At 41.7% G+C, this 25,621-nt stretch overlaps 1 pseudogene; it reads left to right on the top strand.

The window, feature by feature from the left end:
* LOC110338581 overlaps positions 1 to 12,095 on the top strand; it is a 111,306-nt pseudogene extending 99,211 nt beyond the window's left edge.
* Positions 12,096 to 25,621: the final 13,526 nt, after the last annotated feature.

Here is a 25,621-nt window from a genome sequence, read left to right as displayed (position 1 = left end):
CTACCTGCCTACCTGCCTGCCTGCCTGCCTGCCTGCCTGCCTACCTGCCTACCTGCCTGCCTGCCTGCCTGCCTGCTTGCCTGCCTGCCTACCTGCCTGCCTGCCTGCCTACCTACCTACCTACCTACCTACCTACCATCTCCCAACTTCTCATTCATAGGTGGGATTTTTGTTGTTGTTGTTTCTGTTGTTGTTGTTGCTGCTTCATTTTGTTTTGCATTTTACTAACCAGATTCAATTTATGTTGGTGTGTAGCTATCCATTGGAATATGTTCAACCTATCATGTCCTCACCCTTAGAGAAAAGACCAGACTCCCCCTTCCCCACAACCCACCAACCAAATAACTCCTCAGTTAAGGATGTGGGGCTCATGAGCCCTTCCCAACTCCATGCTAGAATGTTGACTGATTTGATCTTACACAGGTATTGTGCAGGCAACCACAGTTACTGGGAGTTCTGTCGTATCTGACGACACAGTCTTGCCATGGTAGCAAGAGGAAGCTTCCTAGCCGTTACTAACTTGGTTTTGCCATGTCCTCTGACCATTGTATGTAGTATCTTTAGCAGTAGGGTTTTACTATCAAGTTCTGATTGACAATAGCCTGTACTGTTTCAGGGTAGGGGTATTACTAGACGCCCTTGACTAATAACTCTAAGGAAATATCTCACACCTGGAACTGGGCTTTTAATTTGGGAGGAGCATTATACATTAATAGAGTAATTACATTTAAGCTCTTCCATATGACTATGTATCATATATATATATATATATATATATACATGTTTTAAGAAATTTATAAAATAATACATTAACATACAGCTTTTAAAACATCTTTGGTGTTATTTTCCATCCTAAACCTTCCTGTCTCTACTCCCCCATCCTTCTCCCCACTTAAACTTCTCCCCCCATTATTTCACTTTAATCCTATTGAAACTTCAAAAAGCAATGCTTTTAATTTATTGAAAACCATTTCTTCTGGTAGTTTCTCTATTACTTAAACAATGTAGTGTGATTCTAATTAATAATTGATCATATAAAATAATTGTGTGGTGCATGTTCATGTATATGCACACATATACAGACATGTGTAAACATGCATGTGAAGTTTGGAGAGCCACCTCAGGTGTCATTTCTTGGGATCATTTTACCTTGCTTTCTGAGACAGTCTTTCATATATCTGCAACTGATTAAACTAAGCTGACTGGTCAGCCAAATCCAGTTTTCTGCCCTCCCTTGTGTTCTCTGGGCTGTGATTACAAGTGTGCACCACCATGCCTGGATATTTTACATGTGGTCTAGGGACCGAACTCAGCTCCTTTTGCCTGAATAGCAAGCACTTTGTGGTGTTGCATGGAATTGTAAAAAGCCACACTTCTGCCTTCTCGGGAGCTCTGCCTGCAGTCCTGGCTAGGCTTCAACATCAGTCACTGTCAATCTCTCTCAGTTCTACCAACAGCCAACTGGCCATTTTTCCCTGGGAGCTGCAAGCAGTCCCCCAACCTCTTATGGCTAGCTTCCTCGTGGCACCAATAACTGCCACCACCTCTCCCCCACCCCACCCCCACTATCCTCTTTCTCCTCCTGCCCTCCTTAGGCCCTCAGATGGAAAACACTAGACAGTTTTATTATTTTAAACGTAGCTAGATAACTCAATAATGGTGAAGAATTTCCTGCCCTAATCTTAGCAACTAGATCCTTCCATCTTCCTTGTCTGGTGCCCCAAGATCTACATGACTGTAGCTGTATTAGTTAGGGTTTTACTGCTGTGAACAGACACCATGACCAAGGCAAGTCATATAAAAACAACATTTAATTGGGGCTGGCTTACGGATTCAGAGGTTCAGTCCATTATCATCAAGGCAGGAGCATGGCAGTATCCAGGAATGCATGGTGCAGGAGGAGCTGAGAGTTCTACGTCTTCATCCAAAGGCTGCTACTGGAACACTGACTTCCAGGAAACTGGGGTGAGAGTCTTAAGCCCACACCCACAGTGACACACCTATTCCAACNAGGCCACACCTCCAGATGGTGCCACTCCCTGGTCCAAGAATATACAAACCATTACAGTAGCTTACTCCTCGTTCCAAAGCTTGGTCTGAGTCCTCTCCTCTTTTCCTGTGTCACTTCTATTCCTCCTGGAACCCAGAAGTCCCACCTCTTTTCTTTTGCCCAGCAATTGTCTTCTGCCTTTTTAATTGACACAATCAAGAACCAATTAGGAAACAACACATCCCTCTACATTGTGGACTAAGCTTTATATCCAACCAAGAAATATTATTTAGTGCTGTTTCCATATATCAAATTATCTTGTACCAACACAATATATATATATATATATATATATATATATATATATATAATTATTTATATATATATAATAAATTATATATATATATATAATTTATTTTCCCCCCACAGGTCCAGGGACCACAAAACCAACTCTGTTGTCTCTTCCCTCAGACTGAGCTTTCCCACCTCTGGAGCAGTGTTGTGGGGTTTCCCTATAGACCAACACCTGCCCAGCGATGGCGTGGGCTAAGTACAGTCGAGTCTCACCTCCCTGAGCTGCTGTGGCCTGTGGAGGATCCGACGCAGGACCCACAACCTACACATACACACAATTGTGTGCACTTGAGTATACTACCTTGCAGATGCTGCAAAAGGGTGTTGGATCCCCTGGAGCTGGAGTTACAAGTGGGCTATGTCTGTGTGGGTTTTCTGCAAGAACAGTATGTGCTCTTAATGGCAGAGCCATCTCTCCAGTCCAGAGTGTTTGATAGATAGTGGCATTTACTTTAAGGGTAACTAATCCCCACGAACGCATAGAGGTTCCTCTGAATACTCTACCTAAATGAGATTCCTAGTCTGGAGAGGAGGAAGTAGAGAAAGAAGCTTTCCCCAGATCCCTGTGGGCTCAAAGTACTGTGTCCTTTATTTTTTCCATGTGAGCCCTTCCCTAGCTTCAGGAACATTCTGACCAGTACTCTGCTGAACACATGATAATGTTCTTCTCACGGAGCCACTGAATCCTCTCTATGCTACTCTGCTCTCGCCTCTCCTCTGCTCGATGGACCCTAGCTTCCTTAGTCTCTCTGGACTTGTTGGTTAATCTTAAGTTTACTTCCACGACCTGAAATCTTTCTCACAACAGTGAGCTGAGACAACCCTGTCTGCACCCCATTTCTCCTGGATCATTCTCCTTTGTCTGCTGGCATCTAGTGACTTGAAAATATTGCTTTATATAGTTTGTCTCGTTTTTTTTTAACTTGGGCAAAAGAATAAGTTCAATCTTTGTCTTGACACCTTGATAGAAGTAGAAGTTCTTCCATTGCCTTTTAGTGCTTAATACTGAGGCATCCAAAGCTGCACTTGTTTGTATTTTGTGCATAATTGATTTAGGGGCCCCTCCTTTGAATGCTAGTACTCTGAAACACCTTGACATTTTCATGATATAGATCTGGTTTTTCATCGTTTCAGTTGGTTCTCGGTGGGTGCTACCTGTAGCTGTAATCTCTGGGTAATTGAAAGGGATCGTTTTAGGTAACTTCCTCCCATTGACGTTTGCCTATTAGTTTCTTCTGCTCTGTAGTTAGTGGAATGGGAAGCTGCGGTGTCATTGCTCCTCATTGTTTTGCAATTCTTCTTCTCTTCAAGAAATTACTTTATCTCTCATTCAGTTGATCTTCCTAGAGTATTTTCTGGCACTTTCTATGCTTTCTGGATCATTGGCTTCTTTGGTATTTCTCTTTGACTTCTATTAATCATGATATAAACTTTTCTCCAAACACTGTACTGTAAAAATGTTACCTGGATGTATATGTGCACCTTCCTGTGGGCACAGGTGCACATGTTGGTAAGGGTGCGTTCACACACAGAGTGTGTATAGAGGTCAGAGGACAACTTCAGATGTCAGTCCTCAGGAGCCTCCTAACTTTTGCTTGAGGCTGGGTCTCCAATTGGCCTAGATCTTACCAAGTAGTTCAGGCTACCTGGCTCAACACCTCCCATAGATCCTTTTGTCTCTCCCTCCCATTTTTTGTTTGTTTGTTTTGTTTTGTTTTTTTGTTTTTCGAGACAGGATTTCTCTGTGTAGCCTGGCTGTCCTAGAACTCACTCTGTAGACCAGGCTGGCCTTGAACTCAGAAATCTGCCTGCCTCTGACTCCCGAGTGCTGGGATTAAAGGCGTGCGCTACCACACCCGGCTCTCCCTCCTGTTTTACTGTCTCTGAAATTACAGATACATGCCACAAAATTTGGAGTTTCTTCCTTTTCCTTTTCTTTAATTTTAACTGTATTTCTTTTACATCCTGACCAAAGTTTCTCCTCCTTCCCCTCCTCGAAGTTCTTCTCCCCACCATTCACTCCTCCATTTTTCTTCAAAAAAGAACTAGCCTCAGATGGATATCAAGCAGCCATGGCATATCAAGTTGCAGTAAGACTGCACACTTCCTCTTTATTAAGGCTAGGCAAGGCAACCCAGTAGGGGGAAAGGGTCCCAAGGGCAGGCAATAGAGTCAGAGACAGCCCCTGCTCCCACTGTTAGGAGTTTCACAAGAAGATCAAACTACGTAACTATAAATATGTGCAGAGGGCCTAGGTCAGGTTCATGCAGGCCCCCTGGATGGTAGTTCAGTCTCTGTGGGCCCCTATGGGCTCATGTAGGGTGATTCTGTGGGATTCTGTGATGTGCTTGATCCCTCTGGCTCCTCAAATCCTTCCTCCTCATTTTCCATAGGATTGGTGTCCCAATCCTTCCACTGGAGGCCTTGCCTGGTTAAAAGAGACAGCTAGTTCAAGCTCAGTCTCCCCCATTTCGAGGAGTCTTAACTCGAGTATCCATTGCCCTAGGTCTTTCAGCTCATCCAAGAGATTTCCCCCTCCCATATCTATTCTGTTTCCTCAGTAAGATTCGCATGCCCCCCCCCCCACAAATATTTGGATTTTTTTTTTGTAAGTTCTAGAAATTCAGACTCAGATCTTCATATGTGCATGTTAAGTACTTTGCCAACTGAGCCATCTCTCCAGAGTGCCAACCACTGTTTTAAAGAAAAACCCCTCAAAATGAGCCTAGGTCTTGTTGCCATTCCAGAGAACAAAGAAGTTATCAGTGATTACTAATATCTTATCCGAAGGATTCCAGAGTCAAACCTACTGGAGAAAAATGGGACAAGCTAAGCTTTAAGAAAACAACAACGACAAAATAGATTGGGAGGGTATGAAAAAGTAACATGAGGTGGATATGACCAGAATACATTATATATATATGTTATGAAAATGTCATAATGGAGCCCATCATGCTGTATAATTGATGTGAGAAAACTGTTATTTGAAAAGAAAAATGAATATTTAGAAAACATATCTAAACTCATAGGCAAAATAAAGAAGCAAAGCCCAACATAATTGATCATCCTTTAAGAATAATAAAAAGCCTTTCAACATAGGCAGTTGTTCATCATTTAGAAACTGGCAGGGAGAAAGAACAAAGCATTTATAATCTTTCTTTCTTGTAATCTAATATTAGATGAGGGTAAGATTTGCCTTCAGGTGTCCTCTGAGAGGCTTTACCAGCAACTGACTGAAACAAATGCAGAAACTTACAGCTAACCATTGGATTGAGGTTGGGCACCCACCAATATGGAAGAGTTAGAGGAAGGACTGAAGGAGCTGAAGGGGATTGTAACCCCATAGGAAGACCAACAGTGTCAACTAACTGGACCCCTCAGAGCTCCCAGAGACTAAGCCAAAAGCCAAGGAGCATGCATGGGCTGGTTCATGGCCCTGGGAAACATGGACTGGTTCATGGCCCTGGGCACCTGTGTAGCAGAGGACTGCCTTGCACAGCCTCAGTGGGACAGGATACACTCAATCCTGTGGGAACTTGATCCCCTCCAGGGAAGAGGGATGCTGGCGGGGGTTAGGTGGGGGTAAGTGAAGGAATGCACCCTCTCAAAGGTGGGGGAAGGGTGATGAAGAACTGGAGGAGGGGGGTGCCAGGAAGGGAGGCAACTTTTGGAATGTAAATAAGTAAAACACCTTAATAATTAAAAAAGAGTCACTTTAAGGAACTATTCCAAATAGCCAATGGAGGACTGATAGAATAGCTCAATTTTACAATACTAATCCATTGATAAATAAGCATCAACGACTGTTAACATCAGAAATCAAAGGATGTTAAATGTATCCAAATGGAAGAATACCTGTACACTTTTTCTTTTCAAAACATGTCAACCCATACTAAGACCCAGAATCTCCAACAGCATAGGTTTCTGTCACACTCTTTGGTTGCCCACCAGATTTAGTTGTTAAGTCCCTATTACAGAAGACACCACATGCCTCAGTTGCAATGTGTAGGGAAACCAAGCTGAACCAGAGTCAGAAGTGTGCTATCTGCTGGCCAGCTTTCATCGTGCTCACAGTAGACACATGGGTTCCTGAAGAAGAAAAAGGCATCAACAATTTTATCCAGCTGTGAACTTCATGATTCCCAGTATCAGTCAAACAAGTTATGCCCACTAGTGCAACAGTGGTGTAACTGTTCTGCTGAGGATAACTAAGCATTTTCTTATCGGAACGGAGGCCTGTTCCACACAAGGAATTTCATACCCATAACTGTAAATCCAGTCAAAACCCCCATGAATAAGGAATTCTAGGGCCATGGTGTGAACTTACTACTGTTATTTAGCTAAATGAGTGGTTCTCAACCTGTGGGTACAATCCTTTCAGAGGGGGTCACCTAAGGCCATTGGAAAACACAGACATTTACATTGTGATTCATAACAGTAGCAAGATTACAGTTATGAAGTAGCAATGCAAATAATTTTATGGCTAGGGGTCATTACAGCATGAGGAGCTATATTAAAGGGTTGCCGTATTAGGAAGGTTGAGAACCACTGAGCTAACTTGCCATGGTGTCAAGCTGTCCTTTAAATATGTTTCTATAAATAAGTAACTTGGAGTGTCAAGTTTACTCAGAGGAGCTTCTGCTTGTGGAGAAATATGTCAGCTCAGGATACTGAGAATAAGCCGGGCGTGGTGGTGCTCGCCTTTAATCCCAGCACTTGGGAGGCAGAGGCAGGCGGATTTCTAAGTTCGAGGCCAGCCTGGTCTACAAAGTGAGTTTCAGGACAGCCAGGGCTACACAGAGAAACCCTGTCTCGAAAAAAAAAAAAAAAAAAAAAAAAAAGATACTGGATACTGAGAATAAATGACAGTTGACTGTTTAGCCCTAAACAAGGCTCAGGGGTCACCTTCAAAGAAGGAGCAGAAAGAATGTAAGAGCCAGAACAGAGTGAGAAAAGCTGTGAAATATCTTTGGGGCATGGCACAGCCAGAGCAGTCACAATCCCACAGCAGCCGTGGCCTATCAGCTGTTAATCACCGTTAATCACCGATCAAGAAGGAGCTTATGTGATCTGACCACTTCCTGCTGTACTTACTATTGGCTACTGATAGACTCTGGGGCGGGGCATTCACTGCCTCAGTTTTGTATCGCTGAGGAGCCCGCCTGGCTCCAGTGAATATTTCCAAATGGGTATTTCCAAAATCCACGGTCACACAGATGATTCTGGTTGAACTCAGTTAGTTTCAGAGACAAACAAAACCCTTTCTAAGCTGTGAATTTGGTAAAGAGACTTGTGGCTGGGCAGTAGGAGAGAGGTTATACATGGGTGGTGTTACAATAACCAGAATGTGCTTTGTGACATCTATGAAATTGTCAAAGTACAAACTCAAAACTTGTTTGCTTAATTTTTCAACCCGAATGTTTCCTAGCCTTTAGGTCACACTTACAGGAGATATATAGAACACAGGACTATGCTGAGCTATACCACGAGGGTACAATCGCTAAATCTTCTCTTATAGTAAACCCCGATTTGTTCAACACTGCATACTAAAGAGCGAGATTTAAAAATGAATGAGCTAACTGAAAGAAATGAACCTAATCTAGGGTTCGCGAAATGGCTCCTGGGGTGCAGATTCTATGTAAAGCAAGGTGCTGTAATCCCAGTCTCTACTGCCCTGCTCCTGGCTGTAATCCCAGCACTCCTGAATATTGAGACTGAGGGCAGAGGTGAGGAATTCCCAGAAGCTCACAAGTCAAATAACTTGGCACACATCGCAGTGAACAAGAGACCCTGTCTTCTGGCTTCCATGAACATGTGTGTGTGTGTCTGCATTCACATACGTAAACAGGTACACACATACAGAGAGAGAGAGAGAGAGAGACAGAGACAGAGACAGAGACAGAGACAGACAGAGAACATACGTATATATGTACAAAGATTCTTTTAAAGAAGTGAACTTAGTCTAGAGCTCCTTTCAAACATAATGAAACAGTCATATTATAAAACAGTTGAAAATTTGAATACTAGATATTAAGCAATATTATAAAACTACTGTTAATTTATTTTGGCTATGGCAATATTATTGTGGTAATAGTATTCAAAGAGCCAGTATCCTTTAGAAAACCATGACACAGCACACAAAAGTCAAATGAAATCACACCTGGTATTTTCTTCAGAGTAAAATGGGAGGGGCCGTGGGCAAAGCCCTATAGGACTCAAGATAGTCTGTTAGTTGCTAACTATTGAACCTAAGCCTTGGATATATATATATATATATATATATATATATATATATATATATATATACATATATCAGCCTATGGAAGTATTTTCTCTGTGGCAGTTTAACTGTAGTCTTCTTCCTAGAGAGAAAAATCCTGGATATGGGATTTATTCAGAGGGGAAGAGGGAAGCATTCGAAGGGTCCTGCCTTCCATGATGGAAATTGTTTCTTGGTTTCACCTTAGCCACTTCTCTGCCCTCTATATATTCTGTTTCCCTGAGTTTCTCTAAATAACAAATATTCCATGTCACTTAAGAGGATGGAACCCTCTCCTCAAGATCCTGGCATCCATGTGTCTGTCCCTTTACAGAATCTCAATTCAGTAAGGGCCCCCTTCTGGTTTTAGGTCCATGCTTCTTGCTTATCCTCAGAACTTCCAGGTCCATCTAAGTTCTTCAATACTGATGCCTGCTCACAGGAGAGAGTGGGTTTGACTGCGGTGAATACCCTCTGGTCCTTCCTGGACATCACTCTCAGACAATCTGGGGTGGGACTTCCTGTAGCACTAGGTCAGGCACAAATCCTTGTCCTGTTTTCAATCTTCTAAACATTGATCTAAATGACTCACCCTTTAATATCTTCTCCTTCTCTTTGAGGTCCTAGAAGGAAGATATTTAAAACACACACAAGGCTAATGAAAATAGATTTAACCAGAAGTTTGTTAGGATGCTGATTGGAAAAGACTGATCAGCATGGCTTGTATACTTGCATGTGTAACAGAAGGGTGTGCACAAAAGTGATTATGAGTAACATTGACAACAGTCTTTTTTTTTTTTATTGTAACATGTGGCTGGAGGTGAAAGGCATGCTCGACAGAGAAAATAGGAAAATGTCTGGAGGCCAGAAATGGATCTGTGATGTATGTGCTAGCAGCCCTTATAAGCTGCATTTGAAATATTCGGGGGCTGTAAGTTTCCTTCCTTTATAGTGTTCATCTTGGTAGTTAAGTTTGTTTGGAGAGCCATTTTTAAAAGATTCCACTGATAACTCAGGACCAGGCTGAGGTGGGAGAAGTCTGCGGATGCGGACCACTTAACATGTCCATTAGTACACCTTTCTCATCACTTAACACCCAAGGGGTCAAGCCGTTGGTAGGAAAGTTGTTTATAAACTGGTAGCATTATTTTGTAAATGGAAAGGGCAAGCTAAAGTGGACGGAAGATTGTACAGTTCAGACTGGTACTTACTAGGAAGCAACCCTGCGTTTGTAAGTATTTTATAATTCAACCATGAACTACTAATCTGCCTACTGGAATCTGATACAGAAGGTCTCAGCCTCTCTTGTAACCCATGAAGTATTGTTGAGAAGCCAAGTTTTTCAACATAATCCCTCCATGAAAAGGCATCATAATTATTATTTGAATGGCACTGTTCTGTGAAGCTTGTCATTATCTATTTCACATTAATTTAGGCATTAGGGAAGCACGTGTGTGCTTGTGCACACACACACACACACACACACATATTCACTCATGGTCATATGTGAAGGTCAGAAGGCAACTTTTAGAGTCAGTTCTCTACTTTCACTGTGTGGATTGCAGGGATCCAAGTCAAATCATGAGGCTTGGTAATAAAGTACCTCCACCTTTGCAGCCACTCAAATTTAATTAGTTGGCATGTGTGGCAAAAAGTGATCAGAGGCCCTTTAATATGGTATCCAAAATTCGCCATGAGAGAGATGTGCAATGATCCATGTCTGCACAGTCCAAAAACAAAACATGATTGCTTAATTGTCTCCTAGATGCTTGCATCTATGTTTGTATGCTGCCACATGGGTCTTTATACATGCCAATAACATTAATAAACAGCTATCGCTGTCTCAATACACTCCTGTATTCTACTTTCATGTAAAATTTTTCATATAAAAGATTTAAATGTCTGTGGTGGTTTGAATATGGTTGGCCCAGGGAATGGCACTATTAGGAGGTGTGACGAAGTTAGAGTGGGTGTGACCTTGCTGGTGGATGTGTGGCACTGTGGGGGGTGGGCTTTGAGGGCTCTATGATCAAGCTCCACCCAGTGTGGAAAGAGACTCCTTCTTGGCTGCCTTCAGAAGGCAGTCTCAAACCTGGATCAAGATGTAGAACTCTTGGCTCTTCCAGTACCATATCTGCCTGGATACTGCCATGCTTCCCACCATGATGATAGCTGAAAAAAAAAAATCATTATTCTGGAGAATAGTGGTATAGCTTAGAGGTAGGCTTAACCACCATTTGCAAGACCCTGGGTTTAATCCTCAAGAATGAGGAAAAAAATCTACCATCATACCACATGCAGAATGTCTATCATCAAGACAACAAAACCCTTAAAATGTTTGCAAGGGGCAGGGAGAAAGAAACCTTTATACATTGTTCTTGGGAATTCAAATTAGTGTAAGCACTATAGAAATCTATATGGAAGTTACTTGAAAGCAAAATATAGCATCTGTAATACTCCAAGGTATATTCCTGCAAGTCAAGAATCAAATCATATGGTCATTTTCTCCTCTCTGTTCCAGATATAACTGCATCTTCTTGAGCCAGCCTTATCCCTTAGACATGATGGTGATGGCCATCAGATTTGCCTGTATTGAGCACATGGTTATCAGAGCTGCTGCCTCATCTAACAAAGCAGAGATTGTTGCCATCAATGACCCCTTCATTGACTCCCAACTTCGTGGTCTACATGTTCCAGTATGACACTACCCATGGCAAGTTCAACGGTACAATGAAGGCTGATGATGGGAAGCTTGTCATCAATGGGAAGCCCAACATCACTTTCCAGAAGTGAGATCCCACTAACATCAGATGGGGTGATGCTGTTTCTGAGTGTACTATAGAGTCTACTGATGTCTTTACCACAATGGAGAAGGCCAGGACCCACTTGAAGGATGAGGCCAAAAGAGGAATCACCTCTGCCCCTTGTGCTGATGTCACCTTGTATGTGATGGGTGTGAACCAGAAGAAGTATAACAACTTATTCAAGATTCTCAGCAATGCTTCCTACATCAGCAACAGCTTAGCACCCCTGACCAAGTTCATCCCTGACAACTTTGGCATCATGGAAGGACTCGTGACCACAGTTCATGCCATCACTGCCACTCAGAAGACTAAGAATGACTCCTCTGGAAAGCTGTGGTGCGATGGCCATGGGACTGCCAAGAGTATAATCCCTGCATCCACTGGTGCTACCAAGGCTGCAGACAAAGCCATCCCAGAGCTGAAAACGAAGCTCACTGCCATGGCCTTCCATGTCCCTACCATAAATGTGTCCATTGTGGATCTGACATGCTACCTAGAGAAAGATTCTAGTTATGATGACATCAAGAAGGTGGTGAAGCTGGCATCCAAGAGCCCACTAAAGGACATGCTGGGATACACTGAGAACCATGTAGTCTCTTGCAACTTCAAAAGCAACTCCCACTCTTCCATCTTTGATGCTGGGGGTGGCATTGTTCTCAGTGACAACTTTGTGAAGCTCATTTCCTGATATGACAATGAATACAGCTACAGCAACAGGGTGGTGGACCTCATGGCCTATGTGGCCTACAAAGTAAGAAGCCCTGGATCACCCAACCCATAAAGGACACAATTACCAAGACAGAAGCCTTTGTTTGCTGAGGAGTCCCTGTGCCAACTCAGCCCCTGACACTGAATATTTCTTGCACAGTTTCTGTTTCAGAATCCCTCCATAATAGGAGGAGCCTAGGGAGACCTAATCTCTTGAATACCACCAATAAAGTTCACTGCACCCCCCCCACACACACACACAAAGAATCAAATCATGCAATAGAAGTACCTGTGCATCTACATTTATTGAGACATTATTCACAATAGCCACGTTGTGGAGTTATTATAGATGTTCATCAGTGTGTAAGTGGATAAAGAAAAGTTTAAGATATGTGTGTGTGTATTATTCTTACTGACTGAATAATACTCCATTGTTGTGCGTGTACATATATATGTACATGTACACATATATGTACATATAAATAAATAGAGTATTATTCAGTCAGTAAAAACAAAACCAGATGAGCCTACCAGCTACTGATGAAGCAGAGTCAGGGCCAGCCCAGGCTACTGAGTGAATTAATGTGGATCCTGAGCAATTTAGTGCTGCCCTGCCTTAAAGTAAATAGTATATACAGGGATAGGGATATATCTTAGTGATATTGTGTTTGCTTAGCATTTATGAAGCTCTTGGTTCAAAGCTAAATTAATGAAACAGTTATTTTCAGAAAATGAATAGAACTGGAGATTATCATGTTAGCAAAACAAACAAGACCGAAAAAAATGATCATTGTTGATTGGTTTTTCTCATATGAAGAACCTAGATGTGATAATTAGTTGGGATTTTGCTTGTTTGTTCATCAATTTGTTCTTGTTTTGCGTTGTTTTGTCAACATGATACAAGCTCGAGTCATGTGCAAAGAGAAAACATCGATTGAAAAAAACCCCACCAGATTGGCCTATGAACAAGCCTTGGGCATTTTCAGGATTAACAGTTGATATAGAAAGGCCCAGCCTACCGTGGGCAGTGCTACTCCTACGCAGGTGACCCTGGTTGTGGAAGAAAGAAAGTTGAGTGAGCTCTGAGCAGCAAACCAGTAAGCAGTGTTCCTCGTGGTCTACGTTTTGGTTCCTTACTCCAGGTCCCTGCCCTGACATCCCTCCATGATGGCTTGAGAGCTATAATCTAAAATGAGCCCTTGCTCCCTGGTTTTGGTTGTGATGCTTTATAACAGCAAGAGCTAGCAAACTAGAACAGGAGGGTAAGAAAAAGATAGCCTGTGTGGGGAGCAATGACAGGGAAAGTGAAAAGGATAGGAAAATGGTATTTAAAAATCATGATCAGAGAGCATTGCATCCATGTATGAAGGCATCATGATGAAACCCCTATATTAACTACTTTTATCATTACTGTGACCAAGTACCTGATAAAAAGAAACTTAAGGGGGAATGGATTTATTTTGGCTTACAGTTTGAAGGGCTACAGTCCTCTATAATGGGGAAGGTATGGTTGCATAAACATGAGGCAGTCAGCCACACTACACCTGCAATCAGGGGGCTAAAAGTAGACAGGAAGTGGATGAGTCCAGGCTATCAAACCTCAATACCTGACCCCAATGACTCCATTCCTCCAGCAAGGCTCTGCCTTGTAAAGGCCACGCAACCTATCAGAACAGCATTGCCATCTGAGGACTAAGTGTTCACACGTGTGAGCCTAACAGGGGCATTTCCGATCCAAACCACAACACCCTTATTTTGTACAGTTAATATGAGCCAAAGAAAAACTAGAGAAATCTACGGTTCTGCTTTTACAAATTAATGCTTGATACAATTTGTGATATTATTAGAGATGCACTATGTCTTTACTGAATTCCATTGTTAAGAGATTGTTAGGAGTGAGTAAGATTTCTGAAGCATTCATCATGCAAATGTTATTCTGATATGTGTTATAATTTTAAACTGTTCTACGGGTGTACAGATGATATACAAAACTGTGCATATTTAAGACATAATATAATGAATTTTGTCATATTGCATACACTGAAGCCATCACTATAATTAATCTAAAGACTGTAATATATTTCTTAAAATAGATATTTCTCCTAATTTTCCTTTGTGTCCCACTTGGAGCAGTGGGAAGCATTACAGATATTGTACTACTGCTAACATATGGCCACTATGCTCTATAGAAGATCTCTAGAAATGATCCATTGAATATCAGTAATATTTTATTACACCCCAGAGCCTTTGATAACAGCCATTCTAATCATCACTTTTATACTTTTGAGTGACTAGTTATCGCTGTTATCTCCAATGTACAGATGAGTTCACTAAGGGTTAGTTGACTAAAGTGATGTGCTAGTGCCTCAATGAGAATAAATCGAAGCAATGGACCTCAAGCCACAGTTTCTTAGCTTCACAATCTAACCTTTCAGTCCACACTTAGCAAAGAAGTCTGAGCTGAATGCTAACAGAGCTGACCAAGTTCTAGAAGTCACCCATGATGGTTCACTCTGGACTTTTTTTCTCTTCTTCCCTGGGGGTCTGAATCTTTAGTGTCTTTATTTTCCTAAAACCTGATCCTGGTTTGTTTACTCTGAGACGCACCTCTTCCTTTGGAAGTGCAATCCAACACTTCTTTTTTTTCACTCAAAATAGTTGGGTTCTGGTGAACGGAGGCTAAGTATACCACATGTCTCAGTCTTTTCAATACAAAACAAATGGTTACTGCACCTTGCAAATGTCAGTTCATCCAGGAGAAGTTGAGGTGGCAGTAGCCAGGTTGAGCTCTTCATAACAGTCATAGTAGCTCCAGCAAGAGGAGTAAAGTTAATATGCTCAACTTAACTCTACCATATTACGTGGCTCCCAGCCTTAGTGTGGTGGCTGTACAGTGTCCAGCTTGGTAGTTTCCTCAAGAATCACTGAGTTAAGATCACTCATAACCACTTGTCACTGAATACCTTTATGGGAGTAAACTGTGCCCAGCTCTGGACCATGCCTCAGACCTAGCTGGGGAGCCAATTCTGGTTGGTTACATTCATCTCTTGTTTCTCCATGAATCTCAGCTGCAGGCACCATCGAGCTTTTCTGTCTCATGTCAGTGCGCTTCCATTTATAAGAACAACAGCTGACCCTCTCATTTTTCCCTCTCATTTATATGTGCTTGGCTTGGCAACTTACGTATATATTCTCAGCCCCTCGGAGAGCCTGCATGGAGGTGTTGCTATCCTTGTTTGCCAGATGGGGAAGAAAAGGTTAGAAAAGTTGAATAATTTTTTGTTACCCCTACCTACAAACAAGTGCTGTGTGGGTAGGAAGTAGGTCCAGTCTATCATACTTCAAAAGCCCATGCCACACTAACTCACTTCCTCTAGCAAGCTTCCACCTTTTGAGGGTTCCATAACCTTCCAAACCACCACCTTTGCATGTGCAAATACATGAACATATGGGAGACATTTAGATTCAAACCAAAGCTCTGTAAGGTTTTTTTGGACACAGAGATGAAGCATCGATTTCTTCCCAATATTGAAGGTCCAAGGAAAGTTTAAAAAATGGAAACAGACTGTTATATATAGGAAACCAAGTGACAGAAAACAGGAGATGAGGGGGTGATAGGAAATGCAGAGGAGATAGGAAATGCAGGAGTGGAAGAAGATGCTGATGTGGTTGGAAATGCAGGGGTGGTAAAAGATGCAGGGCTGATAGAGCAAGCAGGAATAGAAAGAGAAGCATGGGATAGGAGAATTGGGAATGATAGGAGAAGCAGAGATAATAGGAGAAGCAGAGATAATAGGAGAAGCAGGGGTGATTGGAGCACCCAGTTGAGAGGATGCTGCTTGGAGGAGGTGATGTATTAAGTCTTCATGTCTGGATAGGAATCACTTAGCTGAAGAACTTGAGAGGAGAGACAGCAGAGACATGAGGAAAGTCACTGGATGTAAGAAACCCTGTAAATATAAAAGGAATTAGGACAAAAAACAAGAAAGGGCAAGAGTGGAAACTGAGGCTAGAGAGGCAGGCAGAGGCGAATTTGAGTGTACATCATATCCTGTGTGGGGATGTTTGACTTTTCTCATGAAGTTTTCTGACGTTTTTAAGGTTAAGTGTTGACAAGAATTAAATGCATCAAATAAAGATTGCCATCATCTAGAAACTAAATCTCATGTTGAATGTCCTTGGCCTAGCAAGCAACAGAGAACAGTGGGGATCCATCCTTGTACCCTTTACATTTGCTGAGAGCCAATGGAGAGCTTGATTTGGTGATGAGCACACGCGTCTCCTTTGTAAAGCACTGCTCATGCCTGCTTTGTGTGTTTGCTGATGTCAGAAAGCCTGCATGGAGGGTGGTGCTGAGACATTTAGTGCTTCCTCTTAGCCTTGAGTACTGCTGCTACAACCTTAGTGTCATCACAGAACTTCCCAGACACTGACAAGTCATGGGGTGTGGTCATGTTTGTATGACCAGTGTGATACACACATGGTTCAAAGAGAAAACAGGAATACAATGAATCGTACAAAGCAAGTTTGCAGTGAGCTGTGTCTGAAGGACATCTCTGAGGAAAGCACCTGTGGCACCTGTGGCATCAGAAGTGGAGACTGAATCTGATATGGCTGTAAAATCTCTGGCTTGTTGGGATAGATTTAGAACCGCACCGTAAGAGACAAAGCACTGCTTAGTGAGTATCCTCACATGCATAACACACTGTGAAAAGACAAGGGATATATCTTATTGTTTTTCCCCCGTGTCCAGTATATGTCTCCAAAGAAGGATGAAACCAATGGTATCGAGTGAATAGATCAGTGTTACAAAGGCCATTAATGCAAAGAACAACACACACACACACACACACACACACACACAGAGGCACACAGGGTTCGAGACAATCTTAGAGATAAATTTGTGCAGGCACCTTCTTTTCCAGCTTAGGGAATAGAAGTCAGTAAAACATGTTATTATTCTTATCTATAAAAATTATCCAAGAGCCCACTGAAGCTAGCCAAGCCAGAGAGGAGATGATTGCCAAGACTCAAAAAGAAAGAGCCCATAAGGGAAGTGAGTCATCAAAACTTGTCCTAATTGTGGGAACCAAACAGCAGCAGGTTATAAAAGGGAATAGCAATCTGTCCCCATAAGCCATAGGGATAAACCCTGAAGACAGTGGGAAATGAACAGGCTTGGGAGTACTTGCCTTTGTCTTATCACCCAAGCACTGATCCTTGATGGGATCGTGGCCTACTTCTTAAGAAACGATATGTAATGCGCTCGTATAGCCACTCCTATAGTGGCTCAGATAGCCACTTCCAATCAAGAGAAAGTCAAGGAAGAGGAACCCCAAAACAAGGAGATGATGTCATTTTTCTCTGATAGACAGACTGCTACTCGCAGGTGGGCAGGATGCTGCTGACCACCTGTCAGTTAAAGACTCTGTCTTGTTTTCATAATCATGATGACCAGCTGCACCCCCCCCCCCAGTTTCTCATTTCTGTCTGATGAACTCACAGATTATAGGAAGCCCACTGGCCAAAGTTAGATACTCACCCATGGCCAAAGAAGAACTTCTTTGAAAAGACCCAGTCTTTTGAGATCTAAGGTGATCATGGCTGGAATAACTATATATACTCCACCTAACCAACTACCTTCTGAAACTGTATTAGAAGAGATCTAGAAAAATGATACAAGTATGAACTCTCACTCCCATTTTCCCAACCCTGTGCCAGGTTAGTTCCTAAACCATCATAGTTCCTAAAAACTTATCAGAAGTGTGCTTCCAGAGAATTACTGCTCGCCTTTCTTGTTAACACATGCTCTCCTTTCTTTGTCAGGTCTAACTGCATTCAACGATACACATTGCTTTGTGCCAAATAAGATCCATGCTGCATCCTAGGGATGCAGTGTAAATGAGAAAGACATTCACAGAGTCCTGTTTGCTCTCTAGGAGAATAACTCATCACAGGGTGTGGGTGGAGGAGGACTCAGCAAGAGAAGCATCCTGGGGTCCCCACTTCCTTCTGCCCCCGGGATTATGCTCTTAAAAGAGAAGTGCCATAGTCCTGAGATGCTATAATTATCTCAGCCATTTAAGGATTATGCTCGTTGGAGACTATAATTATCTAAACATTGTTGCATTCAAGGATATTTTACTTGCAAGGGAGTGCCTTCATTTTTTACAGGTTCTTTCAAGGGGGACCTACAGGGTGTGTCTTCCCTAATGTGGTTCCTTTAAAAGATAGAAATAAACAACTGCATCTGGCCTGAGGGTGTGGTCCAGTTGACTCCAACCCAACCAAGGGCTTTGAATATGATCAGAAAATTACCAGCTTCTTTTTGTCACCTTAAAAAATGGTTATCAGGCATTGTAGGTCAGAGCCTGGAGACTCCGTTCTTTCCTAGCCTTCTTGTTCTTCTCTTCCCTGTCCAGCCACAGTACGTGCTATGGCTGTAGCCTGCTTTGAGAAGTTGATGAGGAAACCTCTGGGCAATAAAGACAAAGTTTCTAAGGTTCATGTGTTATATTGTCCACATAACAATATCCTCCTACCCTGAGAGTCAACTCTGTTTTCCAATTCCCTCTATATCCAATGCAATGATATGTACTGTAAGATTTACAGAGCTTCGCAAGGTGGCTCATGCCAATAATCCCAGGACTCAAGAGCCTGAGACCTGAAGACTGTGAGTTCAAATCCTATGCAAACACACACACACACACACACACACATGAATACATGTGTAGACACAAGCATATGTATACATGTGCATATTCATGTACATGTGTGTGTAATAATGAAAGTCATGCCTATCTTTCATTTTTTCATTCTTCATTTATTGATTTATTCATTCATCTGCTTTGTGGGATTTCTCAGGGAAACAAAGGGCAGAATATTGCTCTCCGTCTCAAATAAATATCAGAATCACCTGGAGAGTTTTAGATAATTGAAGGACCACCTTCCACCCTAGATGTATTAAATCTAAAGCCCTAAGCCCACATATGTCTTCTAAAGGATGACACATCGTTTTGACATTGAGTCAAGAACTAAAACTGCCAAAGGAGAAAAAGAAGAATCCTTGATAACAGCTCACCTAGAGGGAAGAGCTACTAATTGCTTCCTTCCCGTGACAGCTTGCATAATAATTTCTGGTACTATGAAAGTTAAATCACAAGAGGTTTTCAGGTTAAAGCTGACCTGACTCATCTGAGACCTGTATACCAAGTCTGTGTTATCTTCAGCGATATGGCATGCCCTTCAACCTTTGAGAGGCAGCCAAGGGCAACAGTAATGCCTATATTGTCCCTTTGGACTACCCTGACCATCACTCAAAAGGGAATTTCTTGTGCCTGCTTTTTGGGTTTATGTTCGTCAGTTTTTCTTGCAGGAAGGAATGTTAGTCCAAATAACATAATTGCATTTAATGTGTGTGAGTGTACACATGCATGTCTCTTTGTGTGCAGTTATATTCTATATAATTTTAGGTAAATATATAATCATACAATTCATTGAGAAGTTTTGAAACAATCTTTGTGTTATTTGTCCTTCTGTCTTCCTTACCCATTTATGTCACCTGTAAACCATAATAATGACCGGTATGGCAAGATATCCATACATGTTCAATAGTGCCACACATGTGCTGGTGGTCACCAACAGCTGTCCAAGAAGAATTAAGATCCACTGTACAGGAGGGAAATGATGCTTGGTACTAGAAACCTAGCCAACTACCTGGGGCTAATGAGGTCATGGATCTTAGACATGGAACCTACTTACCACTACCTTGCTAGGTCGGCATAATTCTTAAGTACATTCTAAGTCCTATCCTTAACACCCATAGATAGTGTTGTTACCACCTCTCATCAAAGAAGCTTCTCTTCCGCAGTAAGTGGAGACCACTACAGAAAGCCACAACGGGACACAAGGCTAAGGCCAATGAACTGTGGAGTGCCCAGACCCAATGGATACAGATCCAGCACAGCTCCTGCACCTAAGGCCAAAAGACAGGAAGTCTGCTGTGAGGCTGCCTCTCTTAGAAATGGAGATATATATATATATATATATATATATATATATATATATATATATATATATATACCTGGACAGTGATAATATCAACAGACAAAAGCAGAAGGAGAAAATCTCATGGGGTCTACCTCTAGGCAAAGAACTACAAACAACTAATGACTCCGCATAGGGAGGGTTAAATGTAACAATAGTAAATAAAAAAAAAAGGCTATCAGTTTCAGAGGGGTAACATGGGAAGAGGGAACCCCCAGAAGAAAGGTTTGGGGAGGAATTGGAAGGAGAAAAGGAAAGGGGTCAAGTGATGTAAAAAAGGCACTTAAGTTTTTCTTTTTATTATATATTTTCTGTATTTACATTTCAAATTTTATCATTTTCCCTCCAAAAACCCCCCTATCCTATCCCACACTGCCCTCCCTGCTTACTAACCCACCCACTCCTGCTTCCCTGTTCTGGCATTCCCCTATACTGGGACATCAAGCCTTCACAGGACCAAGGGCCTCTCCTCTCATTGATGACCCACAAGTCCATCCTCTGCTACATATGTGGCTGGAGCCTTGAGTCCCTCCATGTGTACTCTTTGGTTGGTGGTTTAGTCCCTGGAAGCTCTGGGGGTACGAAAAGATCTTTACCAACACTACTACATCTAATAGAGGACTAATATCCAATATATACAAAGAACTCAAGAAGTTAGACTCCAGAGAACCAAATAACCCTATTAAAAATGGGGTACAGAGCTAAAGAAAGAATTCTTAACAGAGGAATACAGAATGGCACCTAAAGAAATGTTCAACATCCTTAGTCATCAGGAGAATGCAAATTAAAATAACCCTGAGATTCCACCTCACACCAGTCAGAATGGCTAAGATCAAAAACTCAGGTGACAACAGATGCTGGTGAGGATGTGGAAAAGAGAAGCATTTAAAAATTTCAACTCTAAATATACAAAAACTATTTTTTTAAGAAGGAAGACTAACAGGTGGGTACATTCGCTCATGTGTGTTTATCTGTGTGTGTGTGTGTGTGTGTGTGTGTGTGTGTGTGTGTGTGTATGCTTGTGTGTGCTTGTGTGTGAATCTTTGCCTGTCTATTTGTGAGTATGTAAGTGTCTGTGTGTACCTTTATGTGTGTGTGTGTGTGTGTGTGTGCTTGTGTGTGAATCTCTGTCTGTGAGTGTGACTGTGTGTATGTACCTTTGTGTGAGAGTCTATGTATGTGTATATCTGTTTGTGAGTGTGAATGTGTATGTATGTAATTCTGTGTTAGTTTGTGTCTGTGTATATGAGAGTTTCTTTATGTGTTTGTGTGTGTGTCTCTGTGTGTATGTGAGTCTGTACGTTTATACATCTGTGTGTCTATATGTATGTGTCTGTGTTAGTTAGTGCACATGCACACTGCATGTGGCTGAAGCAAAAAGTGAACTTGTAATCAATATCAGAAGGGAAGGGATATGGAGAAGAGAAAGAAGAGGTCTGGTATTGCTGGGGATAAGATGATGGAGGAAGAAGAGGCAATGAGCTCTGTAAAAAGAAGGCTGCCATTCACCAGGATGTGGACAGATCCAAGCACAATAACGCTTGTGTGCTCCTTTTCATGTGCCTTTTACGTTGTCCTGAGCCCTACTTTCCTCTTAATGAAATACCAGCTAACTTGACAAAATGGAATGCTGAGTGACGTTTGGAATGTGACAGGTGAGGAATTCAGGAGGAACTAAGTTATTTGGGGATCAGATACTAGTAATTGGTTCAAGCAAGGGGTTAGTGTGGTCCTACTCAACCTGCTGAGACTCCACCCAAAGCAGAGCCATCTCCACTGCAGCACTGATTGGCCATGCCCAGCAGAATTTCTATACCACCATTCCTCCCTCCCCCATCATACTTTACAGGCAGGACAAATTGTAGGTTGAAGATTTTGTGGCTGGGTTTATGTCCCTGTCCAACTGCTAGAGACCTTGCCTTGTTTTAGAAGCCGGTCCATTTGGGCTCTATTTCCTCTGTTGCTAGGAGATTTCACTAGGGTCACTCTTGTAAATTCCTGGGAGTTTCCACAGAACTAGGTTTCTACATGGCCCCTCAAATAGCTCCTAACGTCAGTACTCTCTTCCTCTTACCTTACAACCACCTGATCCCTCCCATTCCCTAGTCCATCACCAAAATCTGTTGTTCCCCCTTGCCAGGGAGATTCATGCATTTCTCCCTTAAGCCTTTCTTGTTACTTGCCCTCTCTGGGTCTGTGAATTGGAGCATGCTTATATTTTACTGTATAGCTAATATCCACTTATACATGTATACATGCCATGTTTGTTTTTCTGAGTCTAGGTTACCTCACTCAGAATGATCTTTTCTAGTTCCATCCATTTGCTGCAAATTTCATGAAGTTGTTGTTTTTAACAGCTGAGTGATACTCCATTCTGTAAATTTACCCATTCTTTCTTTGAGAGACATCTAGGTTAATTCCAGTTTCTGCCTACTATGGATACAGCTGTAATGAACATGATTGAGCAAGTGTCCTTGTGGTAGGGATTTTTTTCTTAATTACTAACTGCAAGTCATTTTTCTCCTGAGTAACTGGTCTGCCTGAAGAGTGTTGCATGCATGAATCTTGCAAATGAACATGGGATATAGAAACCAAAATTCACAGAAACAAAAATGTCTTTGAATAACACTCCATATAAAAAAAATTGAATGTCTTTGAAGTAATGGTGTGAAATTTTCATATATTAGGATCAAATCTAAATCAATACCCCAAGACTCACACTGGTGTGCAAACATTTAAAACCACAGTAAACAAAATGTGTCCCTGAATACATGCATGACTTGACTGAAGCTCTGCAGTCCACCATGTCTGCACAGATTGGAAGCCTTCCTGGGTTAAACCATGATAGAAAAAGGACCTTTCAAATATGCAAACAAACTGAATAAATCTGAGGGTCATGATCACTCTTTTCATATAAAGATATTTCTCTTCACACTCTCATTTTCTCTATATGGCTGTGCTTTAAGGATTTTTCCCATCAATAAATACGTGTTCAGTGAATTAAAAAAGTCAAGGAATAGTTTGTGAGCCATATTAATTCAGATTTTCTACTATCTGGAGAACTAAAGAAAACTCAGACTAGGGTTGGAGAGGTGGTTTAGTGGTCCAAAGCACATTGTGTTCCTTCAGAGGACCGGGTTTCAGTTCCCAGTGCCCACGTGGGAGATCACAATGGTCTGGAACTCAAGTTCCAAGAGATGCAATGCCTTCTCCTGACTTTCTCTAGCATGCACATGGTACACATACATAGATGCACTCAAAACACCCATACACATGTAATAAAACCAAGTAAATACATAAAATCTCTGACATTGTGAAACAAGAGAAAGGTGATAAAGATGATGGAATGGGATTGGCTTCCCATGTGACCTAAGACTTTTAGAGCTGTTTCACTTTCAGGTGCCATGAATCAAGTGTGAGAAACATACACCCAGGCTGTGGATCCTCAGAAGGTCTGTTTTCTGACCCACTCTGTTCAGTTACCAGCAATCTAGGAACACCCTCTCGTCTCTTCAACACTTGGCAGAATTACTCTAAGATATTGGAGTCCATGCTGGTAAAATAGGCTTACAATCTACCTTTGTCCCTACCCCAGTTACAGTAATCAAAGAATCTGCTTTACCACATGGCTGCAAGACAACTGTGGGACACATATGGAGGCTGCAGATGTTCTGGAAGACCAGCTTAAGTCTCCTGTCCAGTCCTTGACCACCTAGTAGGGTCCCTGGAAGAATCACATGACAACAGAGACAGGGATTGTCCCCAAAAGGAAAAGAAGAATTGCTTTCTAAAGCCAAGGGAATAAACTTAAAGCATTTATTTTTCACTACACATAACAGTTTATGATTTTGCTGTGAGGGAAAAAAGCTACTGCTGTTATCAAATTATTTTTTTTCATCATTTAAGATTATTTCATAGCAATGAAAAGTTTGGACACAGTAACAGCACATGGCAGAAAAAAGTATATATATATATATATATATATATATATATATATATATATATACTTTTATAAAAGTATATATACTTTATATACTATATATAAAAGTATATATATATATATATATATATATATATATATATATATGTATATTTGTAAGTGAGGTAACCCAATCACAAAAGAACACACATGATATGCACTCACAGATTACTGGATATTAGCCCACAAGCTCAGAATACCCAAGATACAAATTGCAAAACACATAAAACTCAAGAAGAAGGAAGACCAAAGGGTGGATACTTTGTTCCTTATTAGAAGGGGGAGCAAAATATTCATGGAAGGAGTTACAGAGACAAAGTTCAGAGCAGAGACTGAAGGAATGACCATACTGAGACTGCCCAACCTGGGGATCCATCCCATAAACAACCACCAAACCCAGACTTTATTGCAGATGCCAACAAGAGCTTGCTGACAGGAGCCTGATAAAGCTGTCTCCTGAGATGNTCTGCCAATGCCTGACAAATACAGAAGTGGATGCTCACAGTCATCCATTGGACGGAGCACAGGGGGCCCAATGAGGGAGTTAGAGAAAGTACCCAAGGAGCTAAAGGTATTTATAGCCCCATAGGAGGAACAACAATATGAACTAACCAGTACCCCCAGAGCTCCCTAGGACTAAACTACCAATCAAAGAAAACACATGGTGGGACTCATGGCTATAGCTGCATATGTAGCAGAGGATGGTCTAGTTGGTCATCAACGAGAGGAGAGGCCTTTGGTCCTGTGAAGGTTCTATGCCCCAGTATAGGGGAATGCCAGTGCCAGGAAGTGGGAGTGGGTAGGTTGGTGAGCTGGGGGAGGGGGAAGGGGATAGGGGATTTTCAGAGGGGAAACTAGGAAAGGGGATAACATTTGAAATGTAAATAAAGAAAGTATCTAATAAAAAAAAAAAAAAGAAAGAAAGAAGCAGATAAGCCCCAGCTGAACTACCTAGAAAAAAAGACCTGAGGAGCTGCCTGGAAAAGGCTCAAACCAACTGAGTCACCTGAAAGGGACATTCTTCAATGTGTGGTGCTGCCTGCTGTCTGTGTAGTGTGTTGCAAGTTCCAGCTTTGTGAGCTGTCACCCATGCTGGGTGGGCTTTGGTGATGCCGCTGTCTTTGAGTTATTTCTACTCCTATAAGTTGTCCCTTACCCACATTCCTGTAAATAACAATAAAACTCATTTGTTCATCAAGTTGGGCCTTTGATGATATCTGTTCTTGGAGTATATAGGGTAAGTAGAAGTTTGCTTGCATCTCCCCAGGAATAATGTTGCACAACACCCAGGAATGCACAAATAAAATGGCAAGAGAAACAAACAAAAGAAAAATAATAGAAGAAAATGTACTCCAAAACACAGAAGAACATGTATTGATAAGCAATGAAAACCAATGAGGATTTTTTTCCCATGGTTAGAAAATGAATGATGTAGCATTGGTCAGCTTCTTTTTTTTTTTTTTTTTTTTTTTTTTTTTTTT

Source organism: Mus pahari, chromosome 22 (assembly GCF_900095145.1).
Source record: "Mus pahari chromosome 22, PAHARI_EIJ_v1.1, whole genome shotgun sequence".
Taxonomy (NCBI): domain Eukaryota; kingdom Metazoa; phylum Chordata; class Mammalia; order Rodentia; family Muridae; genus Mus; species Mus pahari.
The sequence above is the reverse complement of the archived record's forward strand: the minus strand, read 5'-3'. Positions and strand labels throughout refer to the sequence as shown.